The sequence below is a fragment of the Pongo abelii genome, chromosome 20, assembly GCF_028885655.2.
Source record: "Pongo abelii isolate AG06213 chromosome 20, NHGRI_mPonAbe1-v2.0_pri, whole genome shotgun sequence".
NCBI classification, from domain to species: domain Eukaryota; kingdom Metazoa; phylum Chordata; class Mammalia; order Primates; family Hominidae; genus Pongo; species Pongo abelii.
Genome location: NC_072005.2, coordinates 9635303 through 9651535, shown reverse-complemented (window position 1 = coordinate 9651535; position 16233 = coordinate 9635303). Strand labels below are relative to the sequence as shown.

Here is a 16233-nt window from a genome sequence, read left to right as displayed (position 1 = left end):
CATTCACTGCAAGGGGCCTCAGAGGTCACCATATCCCACTGCTCAAGGCAACGCTTATGCTGATAATGCAGCAAAAGAAGCAGCTAGTATTCCCATATCTCTCCCTCACAGCCATTTTTTTCCTTCTCATCTATCACTCCCACCTATACTCCCACTGAAACTATTACCTAGCAATCCCTTCCTACTCAAGGCAAATGGTTCTTGAATCAAGGAAAATTCCTCCTTCCTGCCTCACAGGCTCATTCTATCTTATCGCCCTTTCATAACCTCTTTCATGTTGGTTACAAGTCAATGGCCCACCTCTTAAAACCTCTCATTTGTTTTCCATCATGGAAATCCATTCTCAAGGAAATTACTTCTTGGTGTTCCACCTGCTACTCTACCACCCCTCAGGTATATCTCAGGCCTCCTCTCTTTCCTATACATCAAGCTCAATGATTTGCCCCTACCCAAGACTGGCAGATTGACTTTACTCATATGCCCTGAGTCAAAAAACTAAGATACCTTTTTGTCTGGGTAGATACATTCACTGGATACATACAGGCCTTTCCCACAGGGTCTGAGAAGGCCACCATGGTCATTTCTTCCCTTCTGTCAGACATAATTCCTCGGTTTGGCCTTCCCACCTCTATAGAGTCCAATAATGGACCGGCCTTCATTAGTCAGATCACTCAAGCAGTCTCCCAGGCCCTCGGCATCCAGTGGAACCTTCATTCCCCTTACCATCCTCAATCTTTGGGAAAGGTAGAAAGAACTAATGGTCTGTTAAAAACACACCTCACCAAGCTCAGCCTCCAACTTAAAAAAGACTGGACAGTACTGTCACCGTTTGCCCTCTTTAGAATTAGATCCTGTCCTCGAGAGGCTACAGGGTATAGTCCATTTGAAGTTTTATATGGACATACCTTCTTGTTAGACCCCAACCTCTTGCCAGATGCCAGCCCTCTAGGCGACTATCTTCCAGTCCTCCAGCAGGCTAGACAGGAAACTCACCAGGCTGCTAATCTTCTCTTGCCTACTCCAGATTCCCAGCCATATGAAGACACCCTAGCTGGACAATCAGTTCTTGTTAAGAATTTGACCCCTCAAACTCTACAACCTCAATGGACTGGACCTTACTTAGTCATCCATAGTACCCCAACTGCAGCCCACCTGCATTATTAACATAAAAAGGCAGGAATGTAAGGTCCTCTAAGCTGGCCACATCATGGTCAAGCCATCGTGAAATCCCCCTGCCCTTGTGATAAAGTGCTTTGTGATATTCCCCCACCCTTCTGAATGTACTTTGTAGGATACATCCTCCCCACCCTTGTGAATGTACCCCACCCTTGTGACAATACACCCTCCCCACCCTTGTCAATGTACTTTGTAACATTTTCCCCACCCTTGAGAATGTACTTTGTAACATCCACCCCCTGCCTGCAAAAAAAATTGCTCCTAATTCCACTGCCTATCCCAAACCTATAAGAACTAATAATAATCCCACCATCCTTTGCTGACTGTTTTGTCAGACTCAGCCCATCCACACCCGGATGTAATACACAGCCATTGTTGCTCACACAAAGCCTGCTTAGTGGTCTCTTTACTTGGACATGCATAATAAGAACTAATGGAATGTTATGCTCAGAGAGCTGAGAGGTTTCCCTTTCCCTATCCTCTACATCTTGTTTTTGTTTTGAGACAGAGTCTTGCTCTGTTGCCCAGGCTGGAGTGCAATGGCACAATCTCAGCTCACTGCAACCTTCACCTTCTGGGTTCAAGTGATTCTCCTGCCTCAGCCTCCTGAGTAGCTGGGACTACAGGCATGCACTACCACACCTGGCTAATATTTGTATTTTTAGTAGAGATAGGGTTTCACCATGTTGGCCAGGATGGTCTTGATCTCTTGATTTCATGATCCACCCACTTTAGCCTCTCAAAGTGCTGGGATTACAGGCATGAGCCACCACGCCCAGCCTCCATCTTGTTCTTACCCCACCATTCTGTTCTAGCTGTTCACATCCATCCCCAATAGATTCTGAATCTTATTATTTTCAGAATAATCCTGTCAGTGTTTCCCTATACTCAGAATAAACAGATAATTATGTATTTTCTTTTTCTTTTTATTTTTTTGAGATGGAGTCTCACTCTGTCATCCGGGCTGGAGTGCAGTGGCATGATCTTGGCTCATTGCAACCTCTGCCACCCAGGTTTAAGCAATTATCCTGCCTCAGCCTCCCGAGTAGCTGGGATTATAGGCGTCTGCCACTGTGCCCAGCTAATTTTTGTATTTTTAGTAGAGAAGGGGTTTCACCATCTTGGCCAGGCTGGCTTTGAACTCCTGACCTTGTGATCCACCTGCCTCAGCCTCCCAAAGTGCTGGGATTACAGAGGTGAGCCACTGCACCCAGCCTTTATTTTCATTTTATTATTATTATTATTATTATTATTATTATTATTGTTTTTGAGACTGAGTCTCACTCTATCACCCAGGCTGGAGTGCAGTGCCATGATCTCGGCTTACTGCAACCTCTGCTTCCTGGGTTTAAGCAATTCTTCTGCCTCAGCTTCCCAAGTAGCTGGGATTACAGGCGCCCACAACCACGCCTGGCTAATTTTTTGTATATTAAAAGAGACAGGGTTTCACCATGTTGGCCAGGCTGGTCTCAAACTCCTGACCTCAAATGATCCAACAACCTCGGCCTCTCAAAGTGCTGGGATTACAGGCATGAGCTACCATGCCTGGCAACAGTTTTTATTTTCATTTAACCATCTATCTTGGAAATCACTCCATGTTAGAAATAAGTTCTTGGTGCCACAGAGAGAGACCAGCACTCAAAAGAAAAGTTTCTCAGCAAGGCAAGGATTACTTCTGCAGAAGGTGGCTGCTTGCGCCTGTAGCAGTCTCAAGAGCATATTGGACAGGGAAAGGAAGGGGCTTTTAACCCTAATGCATCATATCTTCTACTTCTATGTTTTTTCCTTATTGGCTGGTGGTTGAACCACACAATTGAAGCTGATTCTGATTGGCGGTTTCAAATAGAGTAGGGGTATGGATTACAGTGGTAGTGAAGGGCAGTTTTGGTTGGCGGGAAGGACAGTTTCTGGGGGAAGGGCAGTTTACAGAACAAAGGTTACAGAACAAAGGACAAGGAAGTTGGACCTTTATAGAACAACTCATTTTGTCTAATAATTTTCCCCTTTTGATTTTGTAGTCCTTCCTCTTCATATACTTCTAACAGGATCTGGCTTTGCTGCTCTTCTTGGTTGTTTAGAAATAAACGTTTATCTGAATAGGGTGGGGAAGAGTTGTGGGAGGTCTTAGTAAGGGCTGTTTCTATGAGCTTTTGAACTAGTCCATGGACACAGGGTATAATACAGCACCCTAAGAGAATGAGCACCCCTATTATGATCACAAGGGAAGTGAGAATAGAGGCCATTAGTCCTTTCCATCTACCAAACCATTTTTTCCATTACACCTGTAAAGGGGTCATTTATTCCCGAATTTTCAGCTAGTTCATTAGATCCAGACATTTATGTTCAGGGTCCTTGGGGATTGGATAGACCCTTAGCGATAGTTCCATCAGGGGCTGTATTATTGGGGATAAAGGTACAATATTGTACTTCACCTTTCTCCGCTAATATCATGTCAAGAGCTATTCTATTTTCCCAGGCCATTTGGCTGGTGAAACCCAATTGTTCAGCTATTCCTTTAATGGTATCCCTGGTGTAATTGACAAATCGTTGTTGGTTATATGTAATTTATCCAGACTACATTTTTATTTATAGTAGACCACAAGAACAGGACAGACTTGAATCCAGCAGCTATTTGATTTTGAGCTTTGAATTCATTTGGTACCCCTCAGGGGACCCCGATAGCATCTATGTAGATATCGGGGTCAAAGGACCCTTGAGGGGATTTCCTTTTTTTCTGAGTTAGTTGGTTTTTGTTTGGCTGATGAAATGCCAGGGTGAAAGGGATAGACAATTGGATTAGAGCCCAAGTGCCACTCCAGTTGCTTGGCAGCATACCCAGTAGAGGTCCTCTGCAATACCATCAAACATCTGCTCATGGATAGACAAGGGCAGTCTGATTGTTGAGCTCTTGAAAAGGCTTGGGTTCACTGCATCCTGTTAGATTCCCAAAGAATGCCAAGTTTTCTCCCTGTTGTGAGAGACACGAGGAAAAATTGGCATCGGAGGCTGGGAGCCAGATGGCCCTTGGGGCTGACTCACAGGGTGGTCTTTGACTTCTGGGAAAAGCAGTAAGAGAGTGCCACATGACTTATTACCCCAGGCTGTGGGATGCTGGAAGAGAGCTACCATACAGTCCATACCTGGTTGGTTAGACCATCCAAGCAGAAAAGGAAATATTTGGGTTTCTGGCCTACCCTTTGCACAAGCGTAACAGTCACTTTTGTTTAGAGTATGAATGGAATATTTAATCCATTCCAGCCAGGCATTTGCATCCTGATACCCGGTTTCAATGGCTAGGGTTTAAGTCTTCGACTTCCACTATGGCCACTTTAGTTTTGTCATTAGGGAGTGGCAAGATAGTTGTTTGATTTGGAGGAGGATTTGGAGAGGGGTTACCCCTAGGAGGTGGGGAAGTGTTGCTAAAGCGCATTTCAAAGGACCCTATGGGATCTGTCCCAGCCACTTCAGCTCCTATGCCATAGAAACGACCTAAAGTGGGCTTAAGACTGATGGAGGTAGGGGTAAGAATAGAAATTTGCACTGGGTTGCATTGATGATGTTGGCAATTAGAGGGTGCATTTCCTTTGGTGAAATGAAGATATGGTTTTAAAGAGGTGCAGCTTCCTGGGGAAGTCCACCCTTGATGCTTAGTAGTCCATAGGACATTGTTCCAGGTGGAGCAGAACCTTTCCCAAAACGTAAGAGTTTCGGCTTCTACAAGGCAAGAGTTGCATGAATGTAGGAGGTTAGAATCTACCCTGGAAGGACAGAGATATTTCTACAAGGAGGATAGCTGCTTCCGGTTTTGGAGGTCCCCAAAGGGTATGGCAAGACATGCGTCAAAGGTGATTGTTTGAGGAGACAGTGATCTGGTTACATTGATAATGAAGTGTCCCTGAGTAGTTAAGGGAAGAAGGAAAAGACAGATTAGACCCTTTTGAATACTAACTTGGAGGGCATTGGTCTTGGAGTGACAGCCCATGACTCTGTAGGGGATGGGGTCCTTTTTACCCGCATATGCTGGGTCCATCCTTTTTCAGCCATTCAGATTGCTGTTTCATTCATCAAGAGTACCAGATAAGGTCCTCCTAAGCTGGTTCAAGCTTTCCCTCTTCCAACTCTTGATGAGAACGTGATCCCCAGGCTGGTATTGATATACTGGGAACTCCAGGGGTGGTGTTTGTGCTAAGAAGCCTTTAGTCCTGAGGGAAGAGAAAGTGGAAGATAGATTGAGTATATAGTTTTTGAGGAACTGATCCTTTGTTTCAGTGAATGTCAGCAGTAGAGTGTAGATAAGGCAACCCATATAGCATTTCATAGGGAGATAGGCCAACATCTCTCTGAGGGGCAGTTCAGACACTTAATAAGGCAATGAGAAGGCACTTAGTCCATAGTAACTGAGTTTCTAAAATTGATTTGGTTAGATGGCTTTTTAGAGTGTGGTTCATCCTTTCAACTTTTCCTTATGAGGGTGGGTGCCAAGGGGTATGATATTCCCATTTTATTCCTAGTACTTGGGCTAATCCCTTAATGACATATTCAGTGAAGTGTGTCCCATTGTCTGAATCAATGTTTTCTATCAGTCCAAACCTGGGTATAATATTTTCTACTAATGCCTTAATCACATTATTAGCAGTTGCACTTGAAAAGGGAATAGCCTCCACCCAGTGAGTAAGGTGGTCCACTATTACTAGCAAGTACTTTAGGTGGCCTATTGGGGGCATTTTGGTGTAGTCAATTTGGACATTTTGGAATGGTCTCAATCCTGGGCTTTTTCCCCCAAAAGGTGGTTTTCTTAGGGTTTTTAAATTAGTTTTCTTACATATTAGGAACTATCTGTAACTTATTTTGCTAGGGTATAAACTCCTATACACCCATAAACCCTGAGAACTGCATTGCACACAGCTTGAGGTCCCCAATGAATCCCTTGATGCAGTTGAGATAGGACTTCCCTCATTAGGGGTTTTGATAGCATTTCTCTTTGTTCTGGTAACATCCATTTCCCTTCTGAGTTTTCTTTGGCTCCTATTTTCCTTAATTTCTCTTTTTCAGTGGGAGAGAAGATGGGAATTGCAGTTGGGGAAGAAAGACAAGGGGTTAGGTTAAAAATGGGCATTTTGGGAGAAGAGGCAGCTTGTTTGGCTATTTGGTCTGCAAGGTTATTTCCTTGGCTTTCGAAAGAAATATTTCTCTGGTGTCCTGGGACATGCACGATGGCTATCTCTTCTGGTAGATGGAGATTTTCCAATACTTGAGTGATTAACTCCTTGTGGACAAGGTCCTGGCCTTTTCATTCAGTCCAGATCTTTCCAAAAGCATGGACTACCCTGAAGGCATATTTGGAGTCAGTGTAAATAGTCCCTTTCCCAGTTATGGCTTGATTAAATGCAAACAATTCACATGTTTGGGTGGACCAGTTATTGGGCAGTCTTCCTGACTTTACCTCTGTGAGGGCTTCCCCATTGACTACCGAGTGCCCATTGTGTCTTTTCTCTTCAAATACCCAGGAGGAACCATCTATAAACAGGTGTTGCCCCATTTTGAATGAGGTCTCGCTTAGATCAAGCCTGACTTTAGTTTGATAACAGATTAGATCCAGACATTTATGTTCAGGGTCCTTGAGGATTGGATTTCCCATTAGGAAAGAGGCAGGGTTGAGTGTATTTTCTGTGGTTAGGGTTAAATCATCTTTTTCTAGTAAGATAGCTTCATATTTTAAGATTCTTGAATTGGTAAGCCATCTGCCTGCTTTTTGGTTTAGGGTGGTTCTAACCTGATGGGTTGTGCTTACAGTGAGGTTTCCCCCGAAGGTTATCTTCCTGCTTTCCTCTGTTAATAGGGCAGTTGCTGCAACAGATTAAATACATTCAGGCCACCTGTGGGTTAGTGGGTCAAGAATTTTTGACAGAAATGCTACAGGCTGCCGGTGGCTCCCATTTGTTTGGGTGAGCACCCCTAGAGCTATCCCTTTATTCACATTGATGAAAAGGTGGAATGACTGTTCTAGGGAAGGTAGAGCTAAGGCAGTTATGAGCAGGTGTTTTAATTCCTCTACTTTTTGGACCTCCTGTGGTGTCCAAAGAAGAGGATCAGGTCTCTCTTGAGTAAGTTTCAGATATAGAGGCTTTGTTTTTAAAGCATAAAGTCAATCCATAAGCGACAATATCCAATCAACCCCCAGAATTTCCTAAGCTCTTATTTTGTTTCAGGCAAAGGTAGGGCTATGATTCCTTCAATCCGTTTGGGGCCTAATCTCTGTTTACCTTTGCTGATTAAGTGTCCTAGGTATTTTACCTCAGGTTCCACAAACTGGAGTTTACTCCTTGAGACCAGCAATCCATGTTCCCTCAGAAAATCTGTAAAGTTAAATAATACTGCTGTTACCCAGCCCTCGGTGCCTCCTGAAATTAGCAGGTCATCCACATATTGGAGCAGATATATGGATGAGGGGAGAGGAAAATTCTCTAGGACTTGTTCTAGAATTTGACCAAATAGATTTGGGGAGTCCACAAACTCTTGGGGCAGGACTGTCCATCAGTACTGTTGCTTCCAACTGGAGTGAGGGTCCTCCTATTTGAAAGCAAACATGTCCTGGCTGTCCTCTGCTAAGGGGCAAGCCCAAAAGGCATCTTTTAGGTCTATTACCATGAACAATTGGTGGTCATATGGGATTTTGCTGATAAAGGTATAAGGGTTGGGGACCACAGGGTGAGCAGTCTGGACTATTTGGTTAATAGCCTGGATATCTTGCACTAGCTGTGATCCATGTGACTTTTTTTACAGGCAAGATTAGAGTGTTATAAGGAGATATACAGGGTTCAAAGAGCCTGTCATGGACGAGACCTTTGATTATAGGTTTTAAACCCACTCTGCCTTCTAGGGGAATGGGTTATTGTTTTCTTTTTACTATTTCCCCAGGAGGTTTTAGTTTTATATGAATTGGTGGAACTTGAATCTTCCTTGATTTCCCTCCTTTGACCACACATCAGGGTGGATTTGGCTTTCTTTAGGGGTGGTAAGCAGGTTTAAGGAAGTAAATAATTTTCCCTGATTAACATATAGACCTATCCCCAATTTTAACATTAAGTCCCTTCCTAACAAATTTGTCCCTGCTTCAGGGATTAACAGGAATTTAATGGTGGCTGATCTATTCTTGAATTTAACTTCTGTTTCCTCCAAAATTTTTGTTAAAAACCTTTCCCCCCCTTTACCACCGAGATGAACAGCTCCTCTGCAGAGCAGGCTACATTTGATGGAAGGTAGCAAATAGAGGAGCGAGCTACTCCTGAATCTATTAGGAAAGTGATAATTTCTAGCTTGGGTCCCACCTGTAGATTTACCAAAGGCTATTGGTGGGATTTGAGATAAAAGAGACAGAGTCTCTGAACCCCCTATTCTTCTTCAAAAGTCATGAGTGGAAGGATTTCTCTCTCTCTTTCCCATTTGGGACATTCTCTCTTAAAGTGTCCTGGTTTCCCACATCTGAAACATTTATTTTCACCCTTTTCCCTTCTTGCCCTTAGGTCCCCAGGTTTTATCCCTTTTCTTTCCTGCATGTGACTTTGCAGCTAGTGGCTTAGAACATTTATGGGACCTATTTCCTTGTGTCCCTTGTTGAAGGGTGGGCAGTGCAATTTTTGCTTTTTGTTTCTGCTTTCCTCATCTTTTCTCACATATACCTTTTGGGCCTCCTTTAGAAATTCTTCTATGGAGCTGTCTTTCAAATTCTCTATTTCTTTTACAATTTTTTTGTAATGTCTGGCCAAATGTTGGTGACAAAGTGGAGCTTTAACAATCCTTGCCCAAGTGGATCTTCTTATTTCTAAGCCTGCATATTTTCTTATTTGCTCTTAGAGTCTGTTTAAAAATTCCATGAGCTCTTCATCCTTTCTTTGTTGTATGATGAATGCTTGGGAAATATTTTGAGTTCAGGGTACTCGTTCCAGAATTCCTTTAATTATCATTTCCCTGAGATCCCTCATATTTTCTTGGTGAGCTGCATTGTGATTGTCCCATTGAGGGTCTTGGAACAGAAATTTTTTGTCCGCTGCAGAACGTTTTGGCCAGGAGGATGTTCACATTTCCTGACTATGATAGTGGCCCTGTGGGTGATAGTCCTTTCCTCCCCTGAGAAAAGAATATCTAAAATGTACATTAGTTCAGCCCAAGTATACAACTGTGGCCCTAAAAATTGATCAATTTGATCTGCTACCCAATAAGGGTCATCTAATAATGGTTTGAGTTCCCTTTTGAAGTTTCTGACTTCTGAGCTGGTTAAGAGGGCATTTATGCAACCAACGCCCCCTCCCCTCAGTGGGACTTCCCTTAAGGGGACAACTGTTGGGGCAGATTCCTTTGACAAACAAGGGAAAGGAAAGATTTGAATGTCCTTTCTACATTGTTCTATCTCACGTTGGAGGTTTCCTGGGGGAGGGACACGTTCAAGGGGGTGACTAGGAAGAGCATGGGTTGTTGGTTCCCTGGGGACAGGATTGTATGGGGGAGGAACTGAGATATAGACATACATAAGAATGGATTTGGACCCTAAGCTTATACCATATATAAAAATTTACTTAAAATGGATGAAGGATGGGCGCAGTGGCTCATGCCTGTAATCCCAGCACTTTGGGAGGCCAAGGTGGGTGGATCACAAGGTCAGGAGTTCAAGACCAGCCTGGCCAATATGGTGAAACCCTGTCTCTACTAAAAATACAAAAATTAGCTGGTCATGGTGGCAGGAGCCTGTAATCCCAGCTACCCAGGAGGCTGAGGCAGGAGAATCACTTGAACCTGGGAGGCAGAGGTTGCAGTGAGCTGAGATCATGCCACTGCACTCCAGCCTGGGTGACAGAGCAAGCCTCCATCTTAATAATAATAATAATGTGGCATGATTTTTAAAAAATGGATCAAAAACCTAAGTGCGGTGTAAGAGCTAGAGCTGGAAAACTATTAGAAGAAAACATAGGTGAGAAAGCTTCAACTGGAAATGACTTCTTAGTTATGACATCAACCACACAGGCAACACAAGAAAAATTATGAGTTGAACCTAATCAATAATACAAATTTTGTGCATCAAAGCATAATAACAAGAGAGTAAAAAGAAAATCTACAAATGGGAGAAAATATTTGCAAGTCCTGTATCTGACTGGGGACAAATATCCAGAGTTTATTTTTAAAATTTCTAGAACCCAAGAGTAACAACAACAAAACCCATTTCAATACAGAAAAAGGACTTGAATAATATCACCAAAGAAGATCTACAGATGGCCAATAAACACACGAAAAGATGCTCATGAAAAGATGCTCAACATCACTAAACATCATGAAAATGAAAATCAAAACCATGCTGGATGTGATGGCTCACACCTGTAATCCCAGCACTTTGGGAGGCTGAGGCCATGGGATTCCTTGAGATTAGGACTTCAGGACCAGCCTCGGCATATGGTGAAATCTGGTCTTTACAAAAAAATTTTTTTTAATTCAGCCAAGGATGGTAGTGGCATGCACCTGTAATCCCTGCTACCTGGGAGGTTGAGGTGGGAGGATTACCTGAGCCCAGTAAGTTGAGGATGCATTGATCCATGATCAGGTCGCTGCATTTGAGCCTAGACAACAGAGTGAGACCTGTCTCAAAAAAAAAAAAAAAAAAAAAAAAAAAGAACGATTAAACAGAATTACCATGTGATCCAGATATTCCACTTTGGCATATATTTCCAAAACTGTTGAGAGCAGGGACTCAAAGAGATATTTGTACACCAATGTTTATCTCACTAGTATTCACAATAGCCTACCCCGGCCAAACTGCAATTTCAACACACTTGATTGTTTGAAACATAGCCTGAACAAGCTTATTTTTAGCCATTTCACGTGTGCCTGCTTTGTATTCTCTGAAATTATATCCAGTATCTGACAGCCATAGATAAGATACCTCCATGGCCATGAAAACCCCATACCCCTGCGGTCCTTCAGAGGTTTTTTTTTTTTTTTTTTTTCCGATACAGGGTCTTGCTCTGTCACCCAGGCTGGAGTGCAGTGGCACAATCTCAGCTCACTGCAGCCTCCACCTCCTGGGTTCAAGTGATTCTCCTGCCTCAGCCTCCCAAGTAGCTGGGATTATAGGCACCGGCCACCATACCTGCTAATTTTTGTATTTTTAGTAGAGACGGAGTTTCACCACATTGGCCAGACTTATCCTTCAGAGCTTTTTAACTGGAAGATATGCTGCCATTCTGGTGAGTATAATCATTTAGTTATTTATAAGCCCCCTCTTTGATTCCCCTTCTCCTCTGGGAGTCTTTCTTCCTTTCCACCCTTTCTGAGAAGCGACCCACAGGTGGAAGCCTGAGGATACTCTCTTGCTGTTTGCTACCTCCCCCACTGCTAACCTGTCAAAGCACATCCCAAATAAAGCTTGTGTGCTACCGCCGCCTTGTGGTCACATCTTTTTCCTTACTCAGCCAAGAAATCACTTGAACACCCTAAATACGTGTATGGTTTTATTTTTTACATTTAGATCCCTAGTCCACTTGGAGTTTATTCTTGTATATGCTGTGAGGTATGGATTTAATTCTGTCTTTTCTCAGATGGCTAACCAGCTTTCTTAGACTTTCCATTTGTTACAAATGGCATTTTTTGCCCCATTTATCTGAAATGCCACTTTTTTTTTTTTAGACGGTGTTTCGCTCTTTTTACCCTGACTGGAGTGCAATGGCACAATCTCCACTCACCGCAACCTCCGCCTCCTGGGTTCAAGCGGTTCTCCTGCCTCAGCCTCCCGAGTACCTGGGATTATAGGCATGTCCCACCATGCCCGGCTAATTTTGTATTTTTAGTAGAGATGGGGTTTCTCCATGTTGGTCAGGCTGGTTTCTAACTCGTGACCTCAGGTGATCCACCCGAGACAGAGTCTCGCTGTGTCGCCAGGCTGGAGTGAAATGGCATGATCTCGGTTCACTGCAACCTCTGCCTCCCAGGTTTGAGCGATTCTCTTGCCTCAGCAACCCGAGTAGCTGGGCTTACAGGTGCACACCACAACGCTTGGCTAATTTTATTTTATTTTATTTTTTAGACGGAGTCTTGCTCTATCTCCAGGCTGGAGTGCAGGGAAGCGATCTCGGCTCACTGCAACCTCTGCCTCCTGGGTTCAAACGATTCTACTACCTCAGCCTCCTGAGTAGCTGGGATTACAGGCGCACACCACCATGCCAGCTAATTTTTCTATTTTTAGTAGAGACGGGGTTTCACCAAGTTGGCCAGGATGGTCTCGATCTCGTGACGTCGTGATCCACCTGCCTCAGCCACTCAAAGTGCTGGGATTACAGGCATGAGCCACCATGCCCGGCCACACTTGGCTAAATTTTTTTTTTTTTTGAGACAGAGTCTCACTCTGTTGCCCAGGCTGGAGTGCAGTGGTGTGATCTCCGCTCACTGCAACCTCCACTTTCTGGGTTCAAGCAATTCTCCTGCCTCAGCCTCCTGAGTAGCTGGGATTACAGGCATGCATCAGCACAGCCAGCTAATTTTTGTATTTTTAGTAGAGATGGGGTTTCACCATGTTGGTTAGACTAGTCTCGAACTCCTGACCTCGTGATCCGGCCGCCTCGGCTTCCCAAAGTCCTGGGATTACAGGCATGAGCCACCAAACCCAGCTATGTTTTTGTATTTTTAATAGAGATGGGGTTTCACCATGTTGGGCAGGCTGGTTTTGAACTCCTGACCTCAAGTGATCCTCCCACCTCGGTCTCCCAAATTGCTAGGATACAGGCATGAGCCACCGCGTCTGGCAAAATACATTTATGAACCAAATTTCTACATGTTCTTGGGTCTATTTTTAGATATTTTATTAGTCTTTTTCTGCTTCACGTGCTAGTACCACATAGTTTTAATTATAGAGGTCTTATAGTATGTTTTTAAATTAATTAATTAATTAATTTTTTAGACAGAGTGTCACTCCATCAGCCAGGCTGGAGTTCAGTGGCACAATCTCGGCTCACTACAACCTTCATCTCCCAGGCTCAAGCAACTCTCCTTCCTCAGCCTCCCAGGTAGCTGGGATTACAAGCATGTGCCACCACGCCTGGCTAATTTTTGTACTTTTAGTAGAGACAGGGTTTCACCATGTTAGCCAGGCTGGTATCGAACTCCTGACTTCAGGTAATTTGCCTGCCTCGGCCTCCCAAATTGCTGGGATTATAGGCATGAGCCACTGTGCCTGGCCTTTATTTTTATTTTAAAATAATATAATTCTTTGCCTTGCATGAAAACTGTCAATAATATGTTTTAATATCTGCTGCTCATCATTGCTTTGGTTTTTGTTTTCTTGGTTATTATTAGATGTTTGTTCCTCCACATAAACTTTAGTATCAATGTACTTAACTCCAGAAAAAAACTTTTGGTATTTTTATTGGGAGTATATTACATTTCTGAATAATCTTGGGGAGAATGTCTGGTATCAGTGCTATTTTACAATGTAGGAAATGTGGTCCTGGCCCATGTGGTAAGGTCAGAAAAATAACAACAGAAATACATATTTTTGGCTGGGGCAGTGGCTCATGCCTGTAATCCCAGCACTTTGGGAGGACCAGGTGGATGGATCACGAGGTCAGGACTTCGAGACCAGCTGGGTCAATATGATGAAACCATGTCTCTATTAAAAATGCAAAAATTAGTTGGGCACGGTGGTGCATGCCTGTAGTCTCAGCTACTTAGGAGGCTGAGGCAGAAGAATGGCTTGAACCCAGGAGGCAGAGTTTGCAGTGAGTGAAGATCGCACCACTGCACTCCAGTCTGGGTGACAGAGTGAAACTACGTCTCAAAAAAAATTTTTTTTCTTTAATTTAATTTGTATATATATAGAGAGAGAGAGACGGGATTTTGCTGTGTAGCCCAGGGTTGTCTTAAACTCCTGGCCTTAAACGATCCTCCCACCTTGGCCTGGCAGATATTTTAGGTCAGGAGTTCGAGATCAGCCTGGCCAACATGGTGAAATCGTTCTCTACTAAAAATACAAAAATTAGCTGGGCCTGGTGGCAGGCACCTGTAATCCCAGCTACTCCAGAGGCTGAGGCAGGAGAATCGCTTGAACCTGGGAGGCAGAGGTTGCGGTGAGCTGAGATCACACCACTGCACTCCAGCCTGGCCAGATCCAGTGAGATCTGTCACAAGCAAGCAAGCAAGCAAGAGAAAACCCAGTGGAATCAGCAGGTTCTAAAAAATAAAGAATGAAGAAATAAAGGCCTACAGAAAGCCTGACTGAATGGAAGAGATAGACCATGCTATTCACTGGCAGGTTTATCAATATGGAAGAATCATGGAAAGGCTCTAGGAACATGAGGAGAGACATACAAACAAGCTTTATATTTATATCTAAAAAGTAAAGCAGAGGTTCCTCTTCAAAGACACTCCTTCACATTTAATTAGGAATAAATAGTAACTTCTCTTAGAAGCAAAATTTATTCAAAGACCTGTGCTAACATTCTCAAATATCTGTGAGCCATGGTAAAGAAATCAATGTAGTTTATATTCTTAGCTCCCACAATTTAGTCTCATATTTGCCCTGGCATGCTTATACTGGTCCAGCAAGCATTAGGTCATAGCCTGTTCCTTTCCCTTATTTGAAGATGTTTTGACCCTTCTCAGCATTCCACAAGTTACTTCCTCCTTCCTTTGTTCTCCTCTACCTTTGTCTCTTTTAAAAAGTTACAAGTTGCTAGCCAATTGGGACAAATATAGAACGTGAGGTCCCATTCCAGCCAATGGAAACTGGACACAGCAGTAGGTTGGAAGCATCAGGTTATAAATGAGCCTATCTCCTTTGTTTGGTGTACTCTCATGGCAAAACTGCTGGTGAGTATACCCTTTCTGCAGGAAGTAAAAATGGCCTTGCTGAGTAAATTAAATTTATGTTCAAGTGCTATTTCTTTACGGCACCAGGGAACAAGCATTTCAAAGATATATATTTATATATTTTTATGTATTTATACATATGTTTATATATATATATATATATATAGACAGAGAGAAAGAGAGAGAGACAGGGTCTTGCTACTTTGCCCAGGCTGGTCTCAAACTCTTGGACTTGTAGAAAATGAAATAAATACAGGTTCCTCTTCAAAGGGACTTTCCTCCCAGTCTGATTGAAATAAATAGTAATCCCTCTTAGAAGCCAAATTTTCTCAAAGACCTGTGGTAATATTCTTAAATTCTGCCAGCTGTAATAAAGAAATCAATATACTCTTGTGTTCTTAGCTCCCACATTTAGCCTAGATATTAGACCTGGCATGCCTGAACTGGTCCAAGCAAGTATTAGGTCATGGCCTATTCCTTTCCCTATTTAGAAGTGTTTTTGCCTCTCTCAACACTCCACAAGTTACTTCCTCTCTTCCTTTGTTCTCCTCTGCCTTTGCCTCTTTTGGGAAGATCTAAGTTGCTAGCCAATCCAGTGAAGTACAGAAGGTGAGGTCCCATTCCAGCCAATGGAAGCCGGACACAGCAGAAGGGTGGACACTTCAAGTTTAAATAACCCTGTCTCCTTTGTTAGTGTGTGCTCTGGTGGCAAGACTGCCAGCCAGTGGCACCCGTTCTGCAGAAAGTAAAACTAGCCTTGCTGAGATCCTGTCTCAGTGTTGATTTTGCGACACCAAGCAAGCACCCATTCCCAGCTGACTCAAGCTATTTACCTACCTTAGCCTCCCAAAGTGCAGGAATTACAGGCGCGAGCCACTGCGCTCGCCTGATAAAAGCTTTGGAGGAGCATCCCCTGGGATGAGTCCCATCCCTCATCCCTGCCCTTCCAGCCCGACCGGCCACCTGAACCACCGGCTAAGCCCGGTCCCACCTCTAAATCACCGCCGAGTATGGCCCCTCCCCTTGACCACAGTTCCGTCTGGAGGCCCGGTTTTAACCTCACCTTTTTCTCTGGACCTAGTTCTGCATCCCCCTCCCTGAGCCAACCCCACGCCCTCTCCTCACCCACCCGGGAGGAAACTAGAATTTCTGTGTTCTAGCCGGTCCTACGTGGTTGAAACTCGAGCCCACGAGCCCCGCCCGGCCAGAGTG

The 16233-nt window shown here is 43.7% G+C and overlaps 1 long non-coding RNA gene across 4 annotated transcripts; it reads right to left on the bottom strand.

The window, feature by feature from the left end:
* Positions 1 to 3737: 3737 nt before the first annotated feature.
* Positions 3738 to 16227, bottom strand: LOC112130104 (uncharacterized). 4 transcript variants are annotated; one of them, XR_010138412.1, is made up of 4 exons: positions 16085 to 16227; positions 10726 to 10800; positions 5126 to 5378; positions 3738 to 4144 (listed from the first exon to the last, which is right to left on the bottom strand). It is a non-coding gene; the product is annotated as an uncharacterized LOC112130104 (long non-coding RNA). The 4 variants fall into 4 exon arrangements; XR_010138413.1 differs by having other exon boundaries at positions 5188 to 5378; positions 16085 to 16170; XR_010138415.1 differs by lacking the exon at positions 16085 to 16227 and adding an exon at positions 15859 to 16063.
* Between the last annotated feature and the right edge of the window lie 6 nt (positions 16228 to 16233).